Raw genomic sequence first — 23,453 nt, forward strand, 5'->3', positions numbered from 1 at the left:
TCATTTTACAATGTTGTGTTAATTTCCAGTGTACCGCATGGCGATTCAGTTATACATATATATTCCTTTTCATGTTCTTTTCACTACAGGCTATCACAACATACTGACTATATAGTTCCCTGTGCTATACAGTAGGACCTTGATATTTATCTGTTTTGTATACAGGAGTTAGTATCTGCAAATCCCCAGCTCCCAATTTATCCCTTCCCACCCGCTTTCCCCACTGGTAACCGTGAGTTTGTTTTCTATGTCTCTGAGTCTGTTTCAAGAGCTACCTTGTTCGTCAGGCTGCTGGTGGAATTGGTGGCAGAGTCATCGGGCTGGTGTGCTCTGGGATGTCTGTGCTGGGAGCCAGAGTCCCTCATGGAGCCCAGTCTGTCACTAGGAAACAACTTGAATTGGGGAAAGGGGATTCCTCACCTTCCCCTTTTACTCACCTCGCACCTCCCTTCCTTGCAGTTAGAATAACTGCAAAAAAAGGGGCAGCTCACAGTGGTAGCAGGCGAATTTCTTCCTTCTTATTTTCCCTGCACACAGGTCCTGCTAAGAACCCAGGCTGGGAGTTTTCTGATGGGGAGAGCTGTTCACTAAGCATGTCCTGAGGAAGAGGATGAAGGGAAAGTGGTGATTCCATGACCTTCATCAAATTTTGGTTTAATTCTCAAAGTTGCCTGAGATGTATCAGGAAGCTGATAATAATAACTTACATTTGCATGACCCTCTGTCAGTCAGTGACGGTAGCACTTGTGTAGTGGGGTACTGCTTCCCAGATACCATATCCAGGGTGCCCTGAGGCACGAGAGAGAGCTCTAGTTTATAGAAGAGGAAACCCAGAATTCCGAGGAATGTGCCCTAGGTCATATAGCAGATGTCCCAAATAAGTTCACCGTGGCCCTGTGATTCCGAGACCAGTGCTCCTTCTAACAGACCGCAGTGTTCCGCCTCTATTATCTTGACTCACAACGACCGAGAGGTAAGCAGGGTTCATATCAATGTTTCCTGTGTTGTGAAGGACAGGCTGAGACTGGAGATGCTCAGCGCTTTGCCTGGGGTTGAACAGGTGGTGGTAGAATTGGAATTCAGATCCCGATCATCTGCAGTCTTTCTGCTGTATCACCTTGCTGAACGTGTCAGGAACCACCACCCCACCTCCCAACACACACGCACACGCACACACAGCATGGATCCATCACAGGGTAAGCTGAACCTGGTCCGGAGACTTACCCTGGTGGGAAAACACAGTAGTGTTTTTGCCGTGTGCTTGTGTTACAGTGTGTTACAGTTACAGTGTTGATGAGGGATCACTTTAAGATTTATGGTTATTCCTAAGATTTCTTTCCTTTTGTTTATGTCCAGAACATCTAACAGCTGGCTTTACATTTAGAAAAGTCCTCTGAATATCCTTGGGAGCACCTCCCGCTCGAGCGTCCTGTTTGCTTTGTGTAGATGTATCTGTGGATCTGTCTCCCTGTCTGTGGCAGGGAGCATTATCATCATGTTTTCCCTGTTTCTTGATACTTGGTGAACGTATTGCAGAAATAGAAGAACCATCTTTATCCTTTGATCTCTCTTGTGTTTCATGAATTCTGAAAAATTGAGGGAGAACAAAGGCAGCCTGTGCTTTAGTGCTTGCCCTCAGTTTTGAGAAGCAGGTTTAAAAAAAAAAATGCTGTAAAATTTTTTGAAGCCAAGATGGGCAGATACTGGAAAGAAGGACCCCGTGAGGTCAAGTAGACCGGATACTTCTGACCCCAGCCCTTGGGTTGTGAAAGTGTCTTAGACTCATAGACTTGAGTGACCTCTCTGGACAGCAAGATGTGTGTAGTTGTTACTCCCTAAGTGTAATAAATACGGAGACTCATCACTCCACCCGCCCAGAAATCACTTAACACAGGGGAGGTGCTTTTCCTGTGAGCTTCCCCAGACAGATTTCTTCTCACGCCACATTGTGTTGGCAAAAAGGAATTTGATGCACTGCCTTCAGTAATGGTACATCTTTGCCCTTATACATATGTACGTATAGAATATATCCCTCTCTTGCCTGTACCTGTATCTGTAATATAGAAAGTAAATCAATTTTATATAGCGTTTTATGGTTAAGAGCCACTTAGTCTCGTGTGTTGAACCTCAGTAAGAAATAAAACTCACTTGTAGATACATATATTATCTCACTGAATCATGACCACAACCCTAGGAATTAGACGTTAAATCACTGGAACCGGTTACTAATTGGGAAACCAAGTCTTAGGTTTAAGTGACTTCGTCAAGGACACAGGATGTTCCTTGCTATATGACCAAGACTTCAGCCTAGAATTCGGAATCCAGACGTCTAGCTCTGTTCAGAAAGGTCGAATAAGCCGAAAGCACTGGCAGAATCTTCCAGTGTTGTTCAGCCCTCTCTGCAGCCTACCTTTGGAAGGCTTCCTGCTGTCCCAGTTATCCAGGAGATGGAAATGGCTTTTCTTACATCTCTCGCGTTAGTATTGTTGTTATTTTTAGTTCTTTTCCGTGAAAAATGTACCTTTGGATCACGAGAAGAGCGCAGCGGCAGCTTATCAGAGTTTTCCAGAACAGGAGGGTCTTTTTTCACCTACAAATTAGGGGTACTCTCATGGTGCCTGGGGTGGGAGGCGTGCCCCCAGTTGACATCTAAAGCCAGCAGTCACTCATCCTCTCCCAGATCCCATTCTCCAGCCTTCCCTCCCTTCTAGAAACTCTTCGAGTCCTGAAATAAACGCACAAAATAATTCCGTTTCCTCCGCAAAGGGAAGAAGGTTCTGGAGATCAGGGGAGAATTAATAGTCACTGAACGCCTACTCTTTACAAGGAACGATGCTAGGACCTTTATGAACATTTTCTCGATGATTACGATGGTTCCGTGAGGCCGGCGTCATCTACATTTTTCAGATGGGGAAACTGCGACTAGAGTGGCGTTTCGAAAGGGGCGCAGGTAGTGAGACATGAAGCCTGGACGGGAGCCCAGATCTCTCTGATTCCAAAGCCTGTGTTCATTCTGTCTACACAGGATGCCCGCCCTCCTGCTGGAGAAAACCGCAGACCGTGGCTTTCTCGCAGCCTTCTGGCTGGAGACCATTAGGTGCCGGTCACCCCGGAGAGTGGGAGGGTAGGCTGGACTTAGGAGTTAGTCCGGCCTGGGTTTGAATCCCCGTTAGTCGTTCAGTCCTGATCGCTTTGGCGTGCTGCTTTGCTGCTCCGAACCTCCATTCATTCACCTGCAAAAAGGAAAGCTACCTACAGGGCCAGGAACCTGTGAGGATTAGATGAAGGGATGTATGCCAAGCCCTAGCGGGGTAGGTGTCCCCTGATGGCTGCTCTTCATTGTTATGGTGATTACCACTCTCCTTTTTTAAAGATGAAAGTGTCAGGTCACCTGGAACCTGTGAGTGTGCACTTTTCCACACACAGGCTTTTTGATCTGTGGCGGAACTAGTTGTCAATTTCCCAGTCTCTCCTCGCTGCCAGAGATCTCACCAGGCTTCTCTGTTTTCTTTTTCTTTCTTTCTTTTCCTTTTTAATGGAGGTACTGGGGCTTGAGCCCAGGATCTCATGCAGGCTAAGCATGCACTCTACCACTGAGCTCTCCCCTCCCCCAGGCTTCTCTGGCCAAATCTGTCTGGCCTGGCCTCTCGGGAAGCTTCCCTGGCCCATCTGATGGGAATCAGGCAAGGCCAGCCAGCCACAGTGGAGGCAGCATGAGCAACAACTGGGCCACAAGAATGCTCCTCGGCTGCCCCAGAGGGACTGGAAAGAAGTGTGCGCATTAAGGCGTCACAAGGCAGAGAGCAACGGGGGGCGTAGGCAGCTACTCAGGCCGTTGGGGGCCAGGGAAGAGGGGGGATGATACCTCCTTGGGTTCCCAGAGGTGAGTCAGTTAGAGAGACAAGCTTTCCACTCAATTTCCCTGGTCCCCTGGGAACAGTTCAGGTACATCCTCAGCCCTGGTTAAGCTTGTTTGACAAATGAGAGATGCACTACCACTGATACTTGTTGGATGTAGAAGTGGTCTTCAAACTGTTTGACAACAACCAGGGTGGCATGGGTACCAAGCCAGGCAGAGTGGACCTAGTGATGGAGCAGGGTCCTCAGGACAGCGGCACCTTCTGTGTGCTGGAGACTTAACCCTTCAGCTGCTGGGCCCTTGGAAAGTACAGGGGAGACACTGGGGCAAAGAGGGGGTGGCCCTTGGAGGTAGAGAGGTGCGTTAAGGCACAGCTGTTTATCAACTGGTCTAGAAGTATTTCAGGATTTGAACCAGTGGTCCACATGCACTGGTATCTGTCAGGTACCCGCCCAGCTTGTGTGACGACAGGGATTTTCCACGCGCATCGGAATGAAGCCAAAAGCGCGCACCAGGTTCTAAGAACGTTTTGTATGTCTCACTGGCAACGGGGGGTGAAAGAGTTGTCTAGGAACCATAACCGGCTTTGGGTTCTGGGTTCGTTTTAGGGATTTGTATATGGTGCAGCTGCGGACTTAGCACTCACTTAAGGAAGAAATAGCTTTGATCAGAACCAGGTGGGCTTTCTTCCTTTCTTCTTATTGGTTTCGTGTTTTTCAGATCTCACTAACTCTCCCCAGCTGTGTCCTGCTGCAGGCAGGTGTTTGAGACCCTCTGTGTCGTGTTATTCCCCACGTGAGCCCAGGGCTCTTTCCCTCTGTGACTCCCGAGGTGCTTTTGGGGACTGGTTCTTGTGGCAGAGACTTCTCTGGGATGCCTGCCTCTCCCAACAATTCCTCGCTCGTTCCAAGGCCATGGCGTCTCATGCCATCTTTTCATCTTCATCTTCTCAACCTTAGTCAGGGCTGTATCTTTGAAACTCATGTGCATCTGTCTACCTTTAGTTTATCATGAACTGAACGTAACCATTCAGATAGACTTGAGGGTAGTTATCCACATTTTAAAAAAGGATTCCTTAGATTGGGGACGTATTTTCCAGCTGTCTCCTATAAATAGATTCTCCGGTGTATCTGAGAATGCGTACAGATCAATAATAGCTTGAAAGAGAGGTTTGGTGCATTGCTAAAGAACTTTTAGCTAAGGTTGCAGATGCAATATAAATAAGTAATATCACTGATTCTTTATTTGTTTGGTCCTCCAGCTTTGCAAAACTCATCCAACACGTTTTCTCATGTGATGTATGAGGTCTCTACCCCTGATTCTTTGTAGATGGAAAGGCTACCACATACATTTCTAATGAGCAGTGGGGTGGCTGGAAGCTGCCACCATGAGCCCCTCCAGTGGCCCCAAGGCCATGACCTCTTCTACATCTATTTTCAGGTCTTCATCAATGACCCCTGACCCTACCTCCATTCTTCTGTTCCCCTCCCAGCATTTGCCTTTCTAGATGACGAGGCTTTGCTCTTCTCCGTAAGATGGTTGGCATCTTCAGATTTAGGCCAAGAAAAAGGAGAGTTCAGTTTCCATTCCAAACTCCTCATAGCAAACTGCTTTTCGTAATGATCGCAGTATTGCAGGCTGCGTCTCCCCTGAAGTTGTGGCCCTTGGTGTCACCATCTGACCTGAGGAAGGGTGGGTAACAAGCCCCTCTGAGAAGAGCCACCAGCTGGGCTGGAGGGTGGGGCCGCGCCTGCCGCTGGCGCCGTGGGCCGCCTGGAGAGCCGGCGACCTTCCTCCGGGGCTCCTGATACCGAGCTGGGGAATGAGTAATTGGGACTCGCCAAAGTGTTTAAACACCAGAATTGAAATTAATGTCCCCTCATTGCTGGCTACGCTGACAATACATTACAGCAAACACCTTCCCAAAGTGAAATGAATGTTTGTTTATCCTCATGAAATATACATCAAAGCATGTTGGTGGAAGAAACCCTAATGAGGGAAGGGGCCAGGTTTCCTGTTAATTCAAGACAAATAGTTAACCGAGGTAAAGGGCTTTTTCCTTTCTTTCTTTCCTTTCCTTTCTTTCTTTCTTCTTCTTCTTCTTTTTTTTTTTTTTTTTTGTAAGAATAACCTGTCCACAGCTGTGTATCTGGGACATTAATATGGGTTTAATGAAAACTCCAGTTGATCTGTCCGAAGATATTGATGAGCGTTGCCCAGCCGTATTAATCATCTCCTTGAGGGAGGAAATGAAGGCAATGGGCGAGCAGGTTTCTGTCAGGTGCCAATCCAGATGAAGAGATGTAGAAAAAAAAAAATTTTTTTTTTAACCCTCCACAGCTACATCCATTTACCGGGACGTGGGTTGGACGAGGAGAGAATGAGAAGGACCCACGACAACACAGGAAATTCTGAGGCCCATTTAACGTAAAATCATTAAGCTTCTGCCAATAAATCCATTACTGTTAATTATATTGCGATGGCCAACGATCCGCTGATAATATTCCTTCATTGATTCTCATTCGCTGTGGATCGAGGTTCTGGCTTGCATCTCTTTGGTGTTTTCATTCCTTCATTTCCTTCTCCCTCTCCTCTTTCTCTTTCTCCCCGGGGCCCGGGTCCCCACACCCATCTCTCCCCCTCCCACCTTGAGCTTTTGCAGTAATGCAGCTCCCCTCTCACTGGTGAAACAGTTCTCTCCCTAAGTGCCAAATGTTTCTTGATAGGAACAAGCTACATTTCTTTATGGCTTATGGCAAACTGCCTTGATTACTTCTACTGCTGTACCCATTATGTGAATTAAATATGTATTCAGTTGCATGCTGCTTGCGATGTTATTGCAGGGTGACATATGGTACTGACTCAATTAGAATGAAACTAGCATTAGATAACCCTTCTGATTACATGCATCCTGACCAGCTCCTCCTCGGCCTCCCCTCTGTGCTCTCGTTCTCTCTGCTGTCTGCAGGCCGCAGGTTTACATTATCCGTTATCATCTCCACCACATTGGATGCTGGCCGGGGGGTGGGGAAGGGAGGGGGCCCTGGGTGTCTGGGAAAGAAGGCATCTCAGATAGACAGACAGAATAAAAGGGCTGGGGGTGGGGTGGGGGAGGAATATAAAGGACTCTCTGCTCGCATTTGGAATTCACCTTTAATGTATATATTGTTCAGAAGTGATTGTCAGGCCTGCTATGAGAAGAGGCCAGAAAGGTCTCTGTAGGGTTGGAAGATCAGAAAAGGAAAGAAAAAAAAAAAATGACTGTGAAATGACTGCTGTGTGTGAGATTAGTTGGTCCTTACCTTGAAAATTATTCATTTAAAAATAACACCTTTCTCTCCCCTCCCAGTTCATACTTACTCTAACACCAGTGACACATTTTCTATCTATAGCATACCTGGATTCAACATACGTTAACCCATTTGATTCCCATCAGCTCCTGACAACACAGGCAGAACAGCAATGGGCACCCCCATTTTACAGATGAAGCAGTGGAGGCCCGAAGAGGCTACATTACATTGTGGTTCAAGGTCGCAGAGTCACATGGTGAGCACAATGAGGAGGAATCCTTAAGAATGCAGAGGGCTCTGGAGGGCCGCTCAAGGATGTGCTATAAAGTGATTTGAGAATTGTTAGATCTTAAAAATAATAATAATAAATAAAGGAAGTATTTTGGCTGTCCGGGGCAGCCAGTGTCATTGCTGGAACGTCTGGTCCTGATAACAACACAGTGCGCCTCCAAGAACAGCTGGCTAGAGCATTTCCTTCTGAGGAGGGATGTTTCTCTCCTTGATCATTTTTCACCACGTGTTAAGCTGTTCTAAGCTCCGTTCCTTCTGCTCTTCCTGCTCTGTCACCTCTACTTGCCGTGTAAGAATCTGGAGACCATTTTTTTCTGGCTCACTTAGCCCCAGCCTGAGGCTAAAGCAGCCCCCACTCCGGAGCCTGCCCCCGGACCTGCTGGCCATCTGGGATTTTCTCCCAGGCTGATAGAAGGGCTCCTGGACCCAAGACTGCCTGCCCAACGGCGGCGTCACCATCCAGCGCGACTCCTTGCCCGTGACCGGTTCAAGCCTGCAGGTCTGTCTGAGCATCTACCGTGTGTGTTGGTGTGCACCACACCATATGCTGTGGGCAAATAGAAAGCTTAGAACGTCTCCTGACTCTGTGACTTTGAGTAAGTTAAAAAAAAAAGTATATGGTCCCTGGCCAAAGGCAGCTCGTACCCAGGCAGAAAAATAGCATGAGGGTGAGTGTAAATGAGGATGGTGTGAACTCAGAAGTACCACAGATGCACTTACTAATCTCAGCTGGAAATCCTAGAATCAGGCTGATGCTTCGCTCAGTACCTTGAGTACAGCAGGCACTTAACACACGTTGGTTGAATGGATGCATAAGCGAATGAATGAGAGGGATCAGATAGTTATGGTAATCAGGAGGCAGGTTTTCTTGGGGGAGATGGGGCTCCTTATAAGATGACACAACCATCCATCCTGTCCTACCCCTCCCAGCCTGCTCTCCCATGACAATGATGATCACACTTAAAACACTGAAGAGCTAAACAAGAAAGGAATAAAAATGGTTATCTGCAGAGGCCGGGTGTGAGGTGGGGGACGGGGGGATGGAGGCAAGGGTAGAGCAAGACGCAGTGGCATGTGGGAATCATAATGTGTACAGCGTAGACGTGTTTTTTATATGGTAAGTGTATTTCCTATTTTAAAATGAGGTTAAAAACAAACTTGCAGGGAGCATTAGCTCGCCTAATCTTCACAGCTACTGAGTGTGTATCGGGGGTCGTTTTTATTAGGGTCTGGTTTCACATAAAGAAACCAAAGCACAAAGAGGTCAGGTAACTTACACAAGGTCGTAATAGAGTTGGTAAATTGCAGCTTGAAGATGAAACCCGGAGTGAGTTCTTTCTGCCATCGAACCTGGTGTCTGTGAGCCTTGGCTGATCCCCAGAGCGGTGCCGGTGTGATATGTGCCCTCCCTGGGACCTCTGTTTGCCAGTGTAACTGTGTGTGTACCGATGTCTCCGCAGGAGACGGGGATGATGTGGGGTTGGGGCTCTCTCCGCTGCCACCGTATCACGGCACCCTTGTACCCCCAGTCCATCTGACGCGGAGCAGCAGGAAGAGGTGTCTCTGAACCAGCCCTGCATTCGTGCTCACTCTTGGGGGAGGAAGGCAGCACGAAACGGGTCGCTTTACCTGGCCTTTAGGGTTTGCCTGCTGTTCCCCTGGGTACCTCTGGAGGAACCAGGGAGGTATTACAGTTACCGCAATACCAGAAGGACCTGAGGGCAAGTCTGGCACTGACAAATGCCCCAAGTTATTGGTCTTGTAAGTTTAGTGAAGCATGGCACATGTTTTTGAGGGCAAAGTGCGACATTTGTATGGCATCCTCTGAGTCGGTGTCACCTGCTGTTCTGTAGATGTGTACGTAACCCACATTGCCTAGCAGAACTCCCTTCTCACCACCCTTCTCACCACCTGACCCCCTCCACTCTTTCTCCTTGACCCCTACCTGGGGCGGCCTCTCTGGGTAGAACAGAGGGAGAGCTGTGCCATCGTGTGTTCTCACTGAGTAGATCTGTCGTTCCGTTGCGGCTCTCTTGTACTTTTGCTCATGTAATTCAGAGCAACGCTCTTCTCTGAGCGTTGCAGCCGATGAAGAACGAGTCTGTCTGTAGACAGCAGCAGGGGCGGTCTATTGCCCTGAACTCCGCAGTACCTTCCTCCTAGCAACCTGTTGCTAATCAGAGGTATCTTATGCCCTTCTTAGCCCTTCAGAAGAGTTAGGGCAGGGTTCTCCAAGGCCAACCCTTTTGATGGGCCGTGTTCTGTTATGATTTTGTCTAAAACTGTCCACTGTAGCTTCTGCCCCTCCTTGAACCAGGTCCCTCCTCCACGAAGCCTTCTGGGAGGGTGACTCCAGACTTCACAGCCCCCGCCTGTCTATTGTTTCTAAGATTTCTAACTTCCTTTAGCTCACTTCTAGAAAGCTTCTTGGCTTCTGGAATTTTTGCTTCTCCGGGTCATGGGATCTCCTAGTCGACAGATCCAGGCGATACTCTCTTCAGTTGTGGACTCTTGATGTGTTTGATACCAACGACCTTTCTGTGGTGAAGCGCCCTCCTCGCTTGATTTCCTGGTTTGCTTCGTAGCTCCTCGGTGGGCCCTTCTCAGTTAACTCCGGTGGTGCCTCTCTCTTGACTCATTGCTGAAATGTTCCCCCCATTCCTTAAGACTCTGCATCACCTAAATACTCATGGCTTACAAATATATCTACTTGTCATCTCGCTGAGGGCAGGGGCCCTATCTTTCCTGTCACCCTCTGCATCCCCAGAGAGCAGCACAGTGCCTGGGCCAAAGTGAATACCCGGTGAATATTTATTCAACACGTGGAAAAGTAAAACCTGTATTTTCCACCCAGAGTGATTCTGTGAGTTTCAGATCTGCAAGTGTAGGTGCCCAGCACGTGTCTCTACGTCCGTGTTTAACGGAATCCTTAAACTCTGCACATCCAGGGCAGACCTCCTCAGCATCCTGTTCACATCAAACCTTCTTCCTGTATTCCTTCTCTCTTTCATCTGCCCAATCTGGAAGCCACCAGTTTGGGTCAGACTCTTTTTCTAAGTCCTGCTTCCCCCGTGTAATCATTAGCCAGTTTGTGTTGCTTCTAACAGCAAACGTTTCTTGAACACTTTATGCCAGGCTTGGTGCCAGGTGAGGGGAATACAAAGGTCAGCAAACGCACCCTGACCATATCCCGTATCATTTCTCCTCCCCATCTGCCACAGTCCCAGGTCAGGCCCTGACTGCCTTTCAGACACTTATCCAGACAGCCACGCTGACCACCTATCTATCGGGGTATCTCTGCCCTGGAAAATCCTCTCACTGCCCGCCCTTTCTCAGGTTCGCTGTGACACCCTTCACATTGCAAACCTGCTTGCTGTCCCCCGATTTAGAATTCTTCACTGGCAGCTCCAATGTCAAATGCTGTAGTCCTGAATCTCAAAACTCTTGTGCCATGATTGGTTGTGAAGTATGTCACAAGTCATTTTGATATTAATAATAGGCTAAGACCTGAGGTTTGCAAATTATTTAAAATTTTAAACTAATTCGAGTGATCACCATAAAAATGTCACTCTCACTCACCTGAAATCCCATATGCTTTCCTGGGTGGGAGAGAAGGGGTAGCTTCATAGCCTGCTGGGAACTGTGCGTATTCCTGTGAATTCCCTCTCGAGTGTGTCTTAAATCTGATCCTCACCGACTGTGCATGTTTGATGGACAGACACAAGGCCAAAGTCTGCGGGATGACCCCTGAGGTCCCTAGTATAGCCCACAGTACCCTTGGGTCTAGCCTTTGTCTATTTCACCAGGGCTGTTCCCTACCATTTTCTTCTATCTCATCGTAGGCTGGAGATGCCTGAAACCTGCCATTTCTGTCTTAGACTTTTGAGATCTTCTCCTCTGTTAGGAACACTGTACCTACCATCCCCATAGTAAACTGGGACTCATCATGCAAATCCTGGCAGCAGCCTTGACTGAGAACGCTCATCTGGTCTTAGAGATTCCTTCTTGGTGTTCGCTTTGTCTTGTATAGTCCTTCAAGATCATATACACCTTATATTACTTAGTCTTTGTCATTTTGTTCTTTGCACATTCTTTTCATTTTTACATGTTTATTTTCCCATTGAACTGTATGTATTTTGCAGTTGATGTCTTTGTATATTCTTCTGTCTCTTTTTTTTCTTTTTTCTTTTTTTAGGACAGGCTTGGGCATATAGTAGGTGCTCCACAATCATTCATTGTAGTCATGTGGGTACCATCCTATCCACGGACCCCAGCGTTCAGGCAACTTTAGTACCGTGTCATATCCTGATTGACTAGAGAGAGCCCTAGACAGGAGTCTGAAGAGTGAGTCCTGGCTCATCCATGTGTGGTTATGTGTCCCTGGACATGTTCCATACAACTTACATCCACCTGCTTCTATGTGCGTGTCTATTTGTAAGACTGTCTTATGAAATGGTTGTTGAAATCAGGTTGGGAGAAGCATGGGAAATAGAATGTAATGGATAAAGTGAGGTCCCCTGTATCTGTCAGTAAAAGTGTGGCATTAAATGTCTAACAGAAGGGTTTAGATATGTGGTAAGAAACGGAGACCCAGTGGTTTGGGTCTTGAGCACAGACGGCATGTGCTGAAATCAGATTTAAGGCTTTTCAGTCTGGTAAAAATGGGTAGGATGTACTAGACTGGAGAAAGACTGAAGACAGGGGTTTCAGCCAGGAGACAAAAGGATCCAGGGTCTGAGTCAATGAATGGTGTTTTGGGAAGGGAAAGGATCTGACTTTTTTTGAAAGAAAGATGAGCAGAGCCCCGTGACCATCTAGATATGGAGGTTGAAGGAAAGGTATGAGACGAGGATGACTGAATCGTTTAATTCATTCATTAATTTGGCTTCCATCAAATGTTTGAGATGGGACATGACTCATTACAATGAAAGACTGTTTAGCAATTATAACCGTCCCCAAATAGCCAGAGGGTGTGGGCACAGATGCCCACCTAAGCATGTAACTGTCGGAAATGAGCTTTTGCCAGGGTTGTCATTGAGGCATCTGCTGTGTGGTTTTTGCAAGTATGAACGAGGCCTGAGATGTCTTCCATCTCTGTGTGTCTGTGTGTCTGTGTTCATAGGTTTTCTGATCTGTTTATCTGGGAGGATGGGTTGGTGTTAGTAAGAACAAGGAAATTAGGAGAGAGAGGGAATTCAGATGCCGGCAAGAGTTTTGTTCATCCGATGGTGGTAGATCTTTCAGTTTCATAGAATGTTGTGATTGCTTCTGTGTAATTATTGGTTTCCTTTGGGCTACATCTTTGACATTTACTTGACTTCATCTCCTCAGAGACAAAGCGTGACCTCACCTAGAATCGTGCTTTATGTTCAGGTGACTCAGAGGCTTAGCTCCTTAGTTCCCAGGACCTCCTTCCCGGGAGGAGCCAGAGTTTATTGTGGGTCAGAATGAAATATAGTGGGAAAGAAAGAACTTGGGCTTTGCAGTCAGTCTGTCCTGAATTTGTGTCCTGGATCCTCCGTCTACTGTGTGACACTGGGCAGGTTACCTAATTTGCCTTGTGTTTGTTTTCTCAATACTAAAAGTAGAGGTTACAATATCACCTACTTCATAGGGTTTGGGGAAGTATTATAATAATAAAAATAGCTAATGTTAACATAACTTAATGTTAACAGTAACGTACCAGGCTTTGCCTTATTTACGTTGATCATTTCATTTAATCTTCCCTACAAAAACAGTAAGGTCTGTACTATCATGTCCCCATTATATTGACCAGTAAACTGAGCTTAGAGGGGTTGAATAACTTGCTCTTAATTACTCAGGTAGAAATTGGCAAAGTAGGGAATTTGAACCTGGGTGAAATGACTCTAACAGCTGAGCCCTTAACAACCTAAAGTTCTGTAATCTCCCAAATAGCACTCTTTTTGTGAAAATTTGGAAGCTCTCCTAAGACCCTTCCTTTCAGATTGATCACCCCTTCTACCATGTTCCTATAACAAAATACCTGTGGCTTTAGCATTTTAAAAATAATTTTTCAACTCTTTTTTCAACCTTTAATTTTAGTCATTTGTTCATAAGTCCCCCTCTCTTCACTAAATTATAAACTTTTGAGCATAGGAACTGTGCCTACCTATGTATTTTTCGCTCTAATGCTTTCTTTATACACAGGCTTTCTTAATGTTAATTTATTGGAAATAAATTATATGAAAAGCTCACTCTTTCCCTAGAGGGGGCACCTTTGGTACCATGAGGTCACCTTTGCCTTTCTGTCATCAAAACAGAAAGATTGAAGTGTCAAAGAGTGCTATGAGCAGCACTAATGGTATGTGATCATTTGAAATAATGAAATAATGTCAGATGGTCTGATTATAGTCCTTACATCACCCCTACCCCAACCACGAAACACACAAACATCATAAAAGCAGAAGTGATTTCAAATGATAAATGCTGGAGAGGGTGTGGGGAAAAGGGAGCCCTCCTACACTGTTGGTGGGAATGAAGTTTGGTGCAGCCATTTTGGAAAACAGTATGGAGATTCCTCAAAAGACTGAAAATAGACTTACCATATGATCCAGCAATCCCACTCCTGGGCATATATCCAGAGGGAACCTTAATTCAAAAAGACACCTTCACCCCAATGTTATAGCAGCTTTATTTACAATAGCCAAGACATGGAAATGACCTAAATGTCCATCAATAGATGACTAGATAAAGAAGCTGTGGTATATTTATACAATGGAATACTACTCAGCCATAAAAAATGATAAAATAATGCCTTTTTCAGCAACATGGATGGCCCTGGAGAATGTCATTCTAAGTGAAGTAAGCCAGAAAGATAAAAAAAATACCATATGATATCACTCATATGTGGAATCTTAAAAAAAGAACTTATTTATAAAACAGAAACAGACTCACAAACAGAATACAGACTTGTGGTTGCTAGAGGGGAGGGGCGTGGGAAGGGATAAACTGGGAGTTTGAGATTTGCAGATACTTATTGGTATATATAAAATAGATAAACATGTTTATACTATATAGCACAGGGAAATATATACAATATCTTGTAGTTTATGGTGAAAAAGAATATGAAAATGAATATATGTATATTCATGTATGATTGAAGCATTGTGCTGTACAGCAGAAATTGACACAACATTGTAAAATGTCTATACCTCAATTAAAAAAAAAAAGCAGAATGATCTTTGCTCAGTAAGTTGGATTGTTTGTGATGTTTAGAATTGAACCAGACAAGACATGAAGTATTGGGAGCTAGTTCCTCATTGCCTCTGGGTATCAAACATGCTATATCCCATTTGGTCTTGAGTTTTTTCCTCCCCTCAGCCTTTTTGGTTGGAATGCAGGCCTTGTTTTGAAGCTGAGACGTGCTGGCACCTGACCTTCCTTTAGTGGAGGGTGAGTCTGGGCAGTTGAGGTGGACTTCAGTAAATCCCTGGGGTACCTGTTATCAAGAAGGTTGAATACCTAGCTTGTGCTTTTCTCCCTTCTGACTCATCTGAGACGGAAAAAAGAAATTCCATGACCCCTTGAGTGGCAGCAGAGGGAGAAAGCAAGACGCCCACCTCTGAATGCCTTTAGGTTTAAAAAGTGTGGCATTAAAAAATACACACTACTGTATATAAAGGAGATAAACAACAAGGACCTACTGTGTAGCACAGGGAACTGTATTCTTCAATATCCCATAATAACCTATAATGGAAAAGAATCTGAAAAAGAATATATATATTATAATGTTATAATTTTATATATATATATATGTAAAATGAAATCACTTTGCTGTATACCTGAAAATAGCACAACATTGTAAATTATACTAAAAACAAAAAACAAAAAACAATGACTACAACAACAAAGTGCCTTTGAACTGCTTTTGGGTTCAAAGTTGAGTAATAGTCATGGTCTTGTTGGTAAAAATAATAATGCACAGAGTATTTAATACTTATCAAGACGATTTGATACATAGCACCTCTTATCCTCTTTCTTTGAGAAACAGCCCTGTGCAGATGAATAGAAGGAATCACAGAATTGCGTTTGGTGGTGCTGAGTGAAAGGCCGTTATTTTTCTTGCCTTATCTTCTGTCCCCTCATTCGTTCCTTAAGCTCAATGAGCTTCGCTGTAGTTACAGTTACATCTCACCTTGCAGACTCAGCTTTGGCAGCCTCCCCCATGTGAAGCGATGGGGACACTGGCATGGAAGGCCTCCACGTGACCCAGCGAAGGCTCCGTGTACATCAGTCCCTGCAGTTGACTCAACAGAGTGCCCAAAGGCCACCACCCAAAGCCCCTCGACTCTTATTTCAAACATGATTCTAACTGTGTGGTTGTCTGGTTTCCCAGCCCCTGCCAGGATGGATGTCTGATAATCACTAATGCTTACCGAGCACGTCCTACCCACGGATGCTCTCTCAGCCACTCACAGGTATTCACTCAGGGATTCCTTACACCCCCGGAGCTTGGTAACACGACTGTCTCCATTCTGCAGGTGGGGACACAGCAGGGAGGGGGTCAGAAACAGGTTCCCACAGCCGGTCAGTCAAGGCCAGCTTTGGCTCCCACAATCTGGTATGTCAACTGTAACACTGTGCCTTCTACGAAGAAGAGGAAGAGGAGGAAACTCTGAGAGGCAGTATAACTATTAAAAGGAGACTTGGGAGCTTAATAAAAAGCCCAGCAGATAGAGTTTACGTACAGTAGGTCTGCAGACGCCCACCTAGCAGTGGGCCTGGGCGATAATTGGCATTTGTAATGATAAATGATTTGGATCCTGAAGAGGATGCCAAAGTATGTTCAAGATTATCCGACTATCCATCTGTCTGTCTGTCTATCTCTCTCTAGATATCTTTTAAAGAAGCTAGAGGAAACAGAACATATTTTTAAGTGATTTGTATCTAAAATGATGAAAATAAACCCGGTTTTGGTGAACCCCCAGGACCAAGGAGCTGAGGCAGGTTTCTAGAGTTGTTTTCTTTTCTCAGGAGTTAGTTTCCTTGCCTTTCCACCTGCTCCTGGCTTCCAGAGTCTCTGTTCCCTGGGTGTCGCCCCCAGAACAAAGGTTGTGGACCCATGCACTGCCGAGACCGCCTCCCTGGACCCTCACTGCAGAAAAGATGACACGGATGTACGATCACCCTACACTGTGAACAGGGTGCCACTCACCCACCCGACTCTGTTGCTCTGCTTCTATGGCAGCAGGCCGAGGGCGTGCCCGGCAGTAAATACCAGTCGTGAACCACCGTGAACCCGGAAGAGGGTGGTCAGGGGATCCGAGAGAAGGGAAGGGGAGAGGACCTCTTTGTCTGGAAGGGAAGTGCCGAGACTACCCCTGCAGGTCTGTTAAGTGTCTCCTGGATGAGAAGGGAATTCTCTTCCCTGCTTCCCCCTCCCCCTCCCCCCTTTATTTTTTCTCCCTTTGTAGAATAAAAATAAAGTAAAATGGAAAAAAAAAAAGAAAAACCCCAGCAGAAAGGGAGCTGTGATGCTGTCGTCCCCGGCGTTGATGTTATTTATTTTCCTCAGTTGCTGCTCTGGAAGCCCGGAGTTGACAGAGCGGTTTTGTAGAATAGAAACATTATAGACTGTTACTGTCAGAGTGTTAAATGTGATGGATAGAGAAATAGAGGCGAGGGAGGGGACTTAATACTGAGAGCCAGGGTGCTCATGGGAAAATAAACCATCCGCGTATAAGAAATGAATGAGGTAATGTGGCAGGAGGTAATGGGCTTTTGCAACATGCCGGAACAGAGATGCTTATTACAGGGGGCGCTTAACCCTTGGCGTGCTGCTTTCCCTTTGTGGGTTCCGGGGCTTCCCGCCACGTCCCTCTGCGCGAGCACGTGTGTGTGGCTTCTCTTCAGGCGGGGAAGCAGGCGTGCGCAGAGGAGTGGAGACAAACGGGCTCTTAATAACGAGGTATTAGCAGCCTGTACATCACAGAGCCTTGGCAGCTCCCGAGGGCCTCGGGATCCCCGGGGCTGCTCGAGACAGGACGTGCCGTGATTGCTGGGTTCGGCAGAAGCAGGGAGGGCACGTTCGGGGAGCTGGAGGCTCTGTTGATTCCTCCCTTGGAGGCTTCGGAGGGGTGCTTTGGCTCCTTGGGAGAGAAGTTGATTCATGTCACTCGGCTTCCTTAGTGGCCCCAGAAGATTCCCTGCCACTTTATGTCGCCACTGCCTAGCTGTTCTCCCACGGCCCAGAATGGGGTGGCTTTGCTGTAAAACAGGAGGGAGAGGAGCAGACAGTGGTCATCTTTATTGCCTCCTTGTCAAGTACAACACATGATATGGTGATGATAAAGGTGAGCATGTCAGGGGGAGACCCGGCTCAGACGGGATGATGGAAGGGGTCCAGCCAGCCTAGGTGAGGTGGAGTGAGGTGAAGTGAAAGGTGGCCGGGTTCACTGAGCGAGCTGCTTTCCCTTTGTGTGGGGTTCCCGTGACCTTCCCACCCATCTCTGAGTCCTGGGGTGGCCAGCCCTGTGTCTTGCGCAGGACAAGCCTTCAGTAAACTGTGAGGGCTCAGTTGACATGGGGTGTTGTCTAGCTCCGGTGCTAACCTGTGTGGCCTTGAGCAAGCCATTCACCCTCTCTGGGTGTTAAGATGAAAAAACTAATGCCTTACAGATTTATTATCAAGATTAACCATACTCATGCTGATGAAAGTATAGGCAGGTTATAAAACATTATGCAAACAAAAACCAAAGTATCACCATTGTTTTTGCTGTTAGTAACAAAACAATACCTGTGCATTAAATGATAAGCTGAGGAACTTCACCAAAGAAACTAATGTTTTCGAACAAGCAACTTCACGTGCTTTTACCCAAACAGTGCTGTTCTTGTCTGATGTTCACGTGCATCTCTTTGCCTTCAATGTGGTCACATCCTCAAGGACACTGCCCTGGCTGGATGTTTATATTGTTGGCACTGGGTCAGTGGGAGCCTCGAATCCTCTTGCAGGGGACCAGAGTCACCTGAGAGCTGTGGTATTCCTCCCTTTCTTGTTCAGAAGTTTTACAGAAGCACTGAATTTTGGGGTTAAGACGGACTCTTCCTCAAAATGTCCATCATTGGCTTTGATTTAGTTTGGAAAGTGCTTCTTGCTGAAGCATGAACCTCGCTTCCAGCAGCTTCTGGATCTTTCTTCGAAGCTCTTCTGTGTCAGATGTTTCTCATCCCAACCTCATCCTCTAAGATCTAGCCTCTGAGATCATGTCACTAGGAACCCTGTCCTTGAGATGGTCCACATTCTGAGGATTTTTTGAGTGTCATTTAGCTTTCAGAGAGGCTCAGTGTTGTCACAGGAGCTGATGGACCTAGGTTGGCTGGCCTGGTCTACCGTGGTCTGGACTCTGCTCTAGGTCTTCAGTTAACATGTGCTACCCACTGGTGAGGTGAGGAGCTAGTCTTACCGCCTTGCTTCCTTTTCCTGATTTCTCTTCCTCACCAGAAGGTCCAGACCTTCCAGGCAAGTTGATCTCTTTGCTGTCGCCCCCGCTCCTCCTGGGATCCTTTTTTTCCATTTTGTCTTCTGTGTATAACTAGTCTCTATCCATCCTGCAAGCTTTCCTGCTGCTGCTTTTTCCCCAATAATTACAGCTTTCATTGAATCGTCTCTTGATTCTTCGAATTTGTACTACTGTATGTAACAGCTGGCTATATACAGTGTGTGGTGTTTCTCTGTTTCACATGAGGCTGTCTTATCTTTCCAAGGACATTAAAATTTTCTCCGAAAAAGGGATATGTCCTGTGTACTTTTTTTCTTATAATAGGCACCCCACTGCCCCCCTTCTCCAGTCATTTGTCATCTACTTCGTTCTAATGCTTCTCTAACAGAGAACTTTCTTTTGCTTATTTCTGGTCTTCCTCAAGGAGTAGCAGTTCCATTAGGAACGCGGCATTAGCGTAGGTTGTCCAAAGGCATCTAGTTTCTAGCCTCTCTTATTATTTCTTCGACTCATTGACCGTTTTTAACAGAAAAGTTCTCTTCCTGCCCTTGTCTGCTTGACACGCTCAGACATCCTTACATTCAGCCTTGAATGGAACGGAGATGAAATTCACGTGTAGGTGAGAAATGGCACCAACCTGTGATGGGATCCTGTCTCTCACTAAATAATATTGCTGGTGCATTTGAGTAAGAGGAGCTCAGAGGATTAAATGCAGCGAGGTGTCGGAAGAGTCTAGAATGGTGCGTGGCGCATAGCAGGCATCAAACTCGTCAGTTACAGTAGCAGTGGTTCCACCAGCCGTCGTGGTAGCTGAGCAGCAGTGTTAGTAGCGGTAATGCCTGGTGCCCACTGATCTGCCCGTTTTGCTCTACTTACATTTTGGTCCAGTTCCACGTACACCATATAATGGATAGAATCTGTAAGCTGGGGAACAATAAAGACCCTCTAAACAGACCCTCTAAATGTGAGCCTGCCTTGGGCTAGTGGGGTCCTTCTGTTCCTTACTCACCTTCATATGTGTCCCTGCAAAAGCCAGCTCCTTTGGGGTTCGGGAAGGAGGGTATATCTGAGAACCTTGGATTTGTTTGAAATTTATAAGAAAGACAGTAGTCAAGGAGCAAGAGGAGAGATCCAACTCCAGGCCTTTTCGGGAGATTCTTTGCCTGTGTTTTTAAAATTCCACTAGGATACAGAGGATAGATATGCAGGCTGTAGAATTCAGAGGAAAGGCAGAATGATGCAAAGCTTCCAGGACAATTCTTTTCCTTTGTTGATGAGTTGTTTTTCTAAATGTCTTCCTTTTCTGTGTCAAAACACAGCGCCCATCTTTGAACTTCACCGTTATCTCAGAAACGTGTGCGCCCAGGCCCTTCATCTTTGAAAAGGGTAATGATCGGGTTCTGGAGGGGCATTGCAAGTATTCAGTTGGCAGGGTCAGTCGTTCTAAAGAATTACGTGGGAGTGTTTTTAAAATGCAGATTCACAGGCCCTGCCTGAGCAGGTTTTCTCTGTGGCCTAGAAATCTGCACATTAGAAACCCCTTTGATGAATTCGATGCCTGGGACATGTAGTTTCTTCTTTGAGAAATGCCTCTCACTCCGCACCTCTTCCATTCTCCTGGTGGTGATGGTCTCCGTACTGGTCCTGAATCTGATAACCTACTACCATGAGAGCATTTAGAATGCCTGTGTGCTCACTTCAACAGCACATAAGAAAACTGAGAATGATACGGAGACGATAGCATGGGCCTTATACAAGGATGCTGTGCACCTTTGTCAAGCATTTCGTATTTTTTCACTGAGCTGTGCACTTGTGATTGGGGCACTTTTCTATATCTCCGTTACATGCCAAAAAGGTTTTAAAAATTGCCCTTTTATTAATGTCGCTGTGACATCTGAGCCAAACCCAAGAACCAAGATCTACAACGAGAACCTATTTTGAAGAGAGTAAGGGACCATTATTATGGATTCATGGTTTTTCCAGTAGGCAGCTGCCATTTAAGGGATTTTAAGAGATATGTGAGTTCACTTTTGTTAAAAAGTAGTTTGTTTTCTGTCTGTGAGTCTGTTTCTGTTTAAGTTCATTTGTGTCTTTGTTTTTTTTTTTTGAGATTCCATATACAAGTGATACTATATGGTATTTTTCTTTCTCTTTCTGGCTTACTTCACTTAGTATTGACGATCTCCAGGTCCATCCATGTTGCTGCAAATGGCACTTTATTCTTTTTTATGGCTGAGTAGTACTCCATTATATAAATATACCACAACTTCTTTATCAAGTCATCTGTCGATGGACATTTAGGTTGTTTCCATGTTTTGGCTGTTGTAAACAGTGCTGCTGTGAATACTGGGGTGCATGTGTCTTTCCAAATTAGAGTTTCCTCTGGATATATGCCCTTGAGTGGGATTGCTGGATAAGAGGGTACGTCTGTTTTCAGTTTTTTAAGTAACCTCCATACGGTTTTCCATAATGGTGCACCAAGCAACATTCTCGTCAGCAGTGTAGGAGGGTTCCCTTTTCTCCACACCCTCTCCAGCATTTCTCGTTTTTGGCCTCTTTTGATGGCCATCCTGACACGTGAGGTGATACCTCATTATAGTTTTGATTTGCATTTCTCTGATAATTAGTGATATTGAACACTCTTTCATGTGCCTATTGGCCATTTGTATATTTTCACTGGAGAAATCTTTGTTTAGATCTTCTGCCTATTTGGGGATTAGGTTTTTTGTTTGTTTGTTCTTGTTGTTACTGAGTTGTAGAAGCTGTTTGTATATTCTGGAAACTAAGCTCTTGTCAGACCCATCGTTTGTAAATGTTTTCTCCCATACCGTAGGTTTTTTTTTTTTTTTTCCATTTTATTTATGGTTTCCTTTGCTGTGCAAAAGCTTATAAGTTTTATTAGGTCCCATTTGTTTAGTTTTGCTTTTATTTCTGTTGCCTGGGTAGCCTGCCCTAGGAGAACATTGCTGAGATTTGTATCAGAGAGTGTTTGGCCTGTGTTCTCCTCTAGGAGGTTTGTGATATCTTGATTTATGTTTAAGTCTTTAAGCCATTTTGAGCTTATTTTTGTGTGTGGTGTGAGGGAGTGTCCTAGCTTCACTGATTTACACGTGGCTGTCCAGTTTTCCCAACACGACTGATGGAAGAGACTGTCTTTTCTCCATTGGATATGGGGGGATAGGGGAGGGTGGAGGGGTAAGTTGGGAGTTTGGAATTTGTAGATACAAACTACTATATGTAAAATAGATAAACAGTAAGGTCCTAGTGTAGAGCACAAGGAACTATATTCAATATCTTGTAATGGCCTACAATGAAAAAGAACATGAAAACACTATGAGGCAGAGCAGGGGGCAGGCGGAGCGCAGTCCTCCTGACACTATGAAGGGATCACCCTGGTCAGGCCTTTCTTGCTGTCTACCACACACGGGTTAGAATGTTTGTTGTCTGAACTGCATGAGGAGAAAGCACCAGAATGTGGTCCTGAGCACTCATGGAGGACAGAGAGCGAGGAGGAAAAAGACGACCTCCTGAGTTCACGTCCGTGCGCCCGAGGCTCAGACTTCCCAAGTTCACTGAGCTGAAATCGGATTTGCTGTTTTATTTGCGGGGCTTCCTTCTGGTAGAGTTGCTATGTTTGTGGTTGTAATTTTGCACTTACCCTCCCACACCAGAACTTCCACATTTGAGCTGACTGTTCATTCTGAGCTGGCTGGGTTGTGTTCGCGCGTGCGTGTGCACTCACGGGGCTGTATGATGTGTGTGTATATGCCTGTGTTTGTGCGACTGATCATCCTGTTCTCTTGGTCTCTTGGAGAGACTCCATCTGTTCCAGAGTGCAGAGATAACTGACTTACTGTGCCAGTCCCATGGACATCCAGCCATATAATGTCTTGAGTTTTAAAAACTTGGTGTTTGCAAATACCTATTTATTCCTCTCTGATGTGTTCCACTGTGTTATTCTAACTGCGGGAAGGCAGAGGGACTTCAGGATGGTGGTGCAGAGTTGGGAGAGGGAGCAGAGTGTGTTTAGTCAAACTGGGTTGAGCGTAATGGGTTACTGGGTATAAGTTCCTGCATCTGTTGTTAAGCTGCGGTGGTGGGGCGGGGGGAGGGGAAGAGGGCACGAGATTCCCCCTCCCCCAACCCCAAAACACACAGTGGCTCTTTGCTGATTATTATGAGCCTAAACTCATTTCACGTGAGCTGATGACCTGTTGGCCAAGAGCCCCAGCCTACATGTGACAGCTCGGGGTGTCTACCCCTGCTGGGCATAGCCACAGCATCCTTCACCGGCTGTTAATCAGAGTCTGGGAAACGCCGCTTCTGCTGGCTGGACTTGGCTTTCTGTCTGAACCCAAAAGTGCAGGTACTGTCGGACCTGACACAGGTCGGGAAGGAAAAGGGATGGTTCCTCCTTTACCTTTTCCTAAACCTCTTCTCCACACAGATCCAACAGCACCCCTGAGGACCAAACCACCTTGTTACAATGGGCTCCGGCGTTCAGAGCAACTTCCCTACAAATCTCTTTTTATTGGCATTTCCTCCAATTTCCCC

The 23,453-nt window shown here is 45.9% G+C and overlaps 1 protein-coding gene and 1 non-coding gene across 7 annotated transcripts in view; both read left to right on the forward strand.

Annotated features, from left to right (window-relative positions):
• PBX1 (PBX homeobox 1) overlaps window positions 1-23,453 on the forward strand; it is a 316,263-nt gene that overhangs the window by 112,635 nt on the left and 180,175 nt on the right. The gene's annotated exons all lie outside the window — the stretch shown is intronic.
• LOC123616555 (U6 spliceosomal RNA) lies at window positions 20,589-20,693 on the forward strand. Its single transcript, XR_006724568.1, has one exon. It is a non-coding gene; the product is annotated as a U6 spliceosomal RNA (small nuclear RNA).

This window comes from Camelus bactrianus, chromosome 21 (assembly GCF_048773025.1).
Source record: "Camelus bactrianus isolate YW-2024 breed Bactrian camel chromosome 21, ASM4877302v1, whole genome shotgun sequence".
NCBI classification, from domain to species: Eukaryota; Metazoa; Chordata; class Mammalia; order Artiodactyla; family Camelidae; genus Camelus; species Camelus bactrianus.